Here is a 3,059-nt window from a genome sequence, read left to right as displayed (position 1 = left end):
AATTTACTTGAGGCACTTTCAAGTACATTAATTCCATTCAGTGAACTGGCATTTTTAAAATGTCCCCATCTCCTTTCTCTTCTGATCCCTTAGGGCTGGGAATCTTTGGAGAGATAGCCACTTGCACTTTTGTCAGCTCACAGGCTTTTTTCACGCAACCCTGTAAGCAGGCTGTGCACCCTGTAAGCGGGAAGCATGGAGAGTGCGGAGCGGAGTTCAGCTGTCCAATGGCACTGTGGAGTTGATTTGTAGTCACTTCTCTATCATTAATTATAATCATAGCTGTACCCTTTTTACTGGTATTGTGATCTCACTGCAGGTTTTTCGTTAATACTTTATTCCTGTGTACACACTCAGGGCACAGCATATTGTCCTCCAGGTGTGGAGGTGTGGAATATTGTTGGCAGATAACAAGAAGAGTGCAGACACCCTCCTTCGTTTATCAGGCACCCAAGCCTGTCCAGTATGAAATTGTAAATGAACTCTGTGTTAGCAGGGAGAACTCTCCTATGAACCATGCATCACCAGACCCCACAGGTCTCTTGGGATTGCACTGACTCCATCTTCACGGCCCTAGCTGTCATTCTGCTCTAAGAGGCAGACACAGCTTCCGAGTCAGGGGCAGAAGTTGATACAACTCCCTGAAGAGTGGGAGCTCCTTCAAGGGCAGATGCTCCCTCTTCAGGAGGAGCAGCCCCTTCAAAAGACATCTGTTTATCAGAATATTCCAGAGGTAGTTCCCCCTTGTTCAACTTTGATTTTCTTCTCGATGGAGATAGGATCCTGGCCTCCTCGGCTGTGGCAGGAATGTTTTTTTGATGAGGGTAGGCATGTTCACAGAGTCCTTTAGATCCATCTAGTTTCAGGCCTTTGGTGCTTATTTTTAACTGCTGGCACCAAGCACACACAACGTCCCTGTGAATCAGGTTGACAGGTGGCAGTATAGAAGGTAAAGGAAGAATCGGCATTGTCTTCTTCTGAGGTTTCACACTGTCACAACATTGTGGCATTTTTCGTGGACAGCAAGTTCTGTTATTTTTTATAGATCTTTTTCTTTTGGTCCCCTTTGCTGAGTTTTCTAGCATATCTGGTTTGCTAGAAGCCCCCTGTCCCTCTTCGGGATCTACTGATGTAAGTTGGAATTTGCAACTCATATATTCTTCCTCTGCCTTCTTTGTGGAGTTGTACTCCTTGTTGTCTGAACTCTCCATGCTCAGAAATTTCAAGGTTGATAAAACGGAGACTCTCCTTACTTCTTGATTTCGGGTTCTCTTTATCACAGAAAAAAACGTAGTCTATTCTAATTACCATAAGCAGTTCATTCGGGAAGCCAAATGTATTTAAAATTGGCTTACTGTTGTAACATATAGACTGCAGATTGTATAATGACTCAAATGCAACAGAAGTGAATTTTTTTTCACTTATAAATTCATGGAGATTCTGCACTAACTGTAATGATGGAGGTCGCCATCTCTTACTTCATCTAGTCATTCAGGAACTCAAGGTGATCGTGTTTGTAGTCTCTTTTCCCTGTGGCTTCCAAAGTTTTCTTGGATATTAAAATTCAGCTGAAAGAAAAGCAAAGATCACAGAGAATGGCTTGTGGGAGGTTTTTATGGGAAGACCTGGAGGTGACACAATACACTTACTTATTGGCTAGGAACTTATCACAAGGCCATACCTAACTGCCAGTGTAGTGATTTGGCTGTGTGCCCAGGAAAAGAGGAAATTAATTTTGTTGAACACAATTTTTCTGTCAGGGATGGAGGGACTTACTTTTTATTATATATTCAGTGATTACGCTTTGAACTTAAAACAATGGGCATATTTTACTTTTGGGTCAAAATAATCATAAAATGACATGAAAAAATGCTCTTGATGTATTTTTTGCTTTAATTTTGAGGGGTTTTTTTTTGTTATTTTTAAAGTTAAATGCATGCCCTTTATAGAAAATGTAGAAAGTAAGATAAAAATAACTAAGCAGAAGAAGTTATCCAGTAACCACCATGATCTTACCATAACGACCTTATGAGGGTAAATGAAATTACAATCCCTATTTTATAATTGAAGATGGTAACCCCCAGAGACTGTAATAAACTTGTCATATTTAGGAAGTGGTAGAGCTTAGAGGAAAGAAGAACCAGGGAAGCTTTCACAGAGGAGGATATAAGGATAGACATGAAATTATTAATAAAGAAACACATTTTACAAGTTCTTTTAGAATTTTGCATTTCTAATTACACTGGGAGAAGGAATAAAACTAGAGAAACATGTAAGGCAAGGGAAATAATGCAATCAGTTTTACATATTTTATGTTTCAAGTACAAATTAAATATCTACGTGTAACTGTCCAGTAGGCAGTATGAACCTGGGTACTAGAAAGAAGACTGGTCAGGGTATTGAGATTTATGTGTCACAATGACAGAGGTTCGAAGCACTAGTATTAAAGGTCATAGATAGAGTTAAGAAGAGGCAGAATCCTGAGCTACAACACAATTTACAAGTTAGGTGTTTTTTTTTTGGATTGTTGAAGGCTAGAATTGGTTTTTATTTCTTTTCTTGATGCTTTGGTCTGTTTCCCCGAAGAGCTCCCACTGGAACAGTTAGAGTTGGATGCAGCATGAGAGGCTGGCCAAGATTCTAAGTGGTGAAAGTTGCCTGATTTTAAAAACATCCAGGTGTTCAGCCCTACTGAGCCCCAAGGTTGTTATTCTTAACCATTGTGAACATCTGTTCCTATAAGTATCAAAAGACAGAGAAGTTGGAAAACTTATTTTCCTTCTGGCTCTGTTACTAATTAGCTGTATGAGTTAGGAGAAATTACTTTTCCACCCAGGGTTCTAATTTCCTCATATCAAAAATGAGGAGACTAGACTAAATAATCTTTAATTACCTTCCAGCTCTACAACCCCAAATCTATGATGAGTCATAATTATTCTAAATTTCCTAAACTTGATACACTCTTCTGCTTTTATAGAAATTATTACTTTTCATTCTAGATATGTAAATGCAACCTTATGTAGATAAGGTTATCTACATCAATGTCTCATCACTCCTAT

The 3,059-nt window shown here is 39.1% G+C and overlaps 1 pseudogene across 1 annotated transcript; it reads right to left on the bottom strand.

Moving 5' to 3' along the window:
* Window positions 1-310: 310 nt before the first annotated feature.
* LOC307053711 (developmental pluripotency-associated protein 4-like) lies at window positions 311-1,211 on the bottom strand (annotated as a pseudogene). Its single transcript has one exon. The product of its transcript is annotated as a developmental pluripotency-associated protein 4-like (transcript).
* Window positions 1,212-3,059: the final 1,848 nt, after the last annotated feature.

The sequence above is a fragment of the Hyperoodon ampullatus genome (genome assembly GCF_949752795.1).
Source record: "Hyperoodon ampullatus genome assembly, chromosome: 5".
Taxonomy (NCBI): Eukaryota; Metazoa; Chordata; class Mammalia; order Artiodactyla; family Ziphiidae; genus Hyperoodon; species Hyperoodon ampullatus.
The sequence above is the reverse complement of the archived record's forward strand: the minus strand, read 5'-3'. Positions and strand labels throughout refer to the sequence as shown.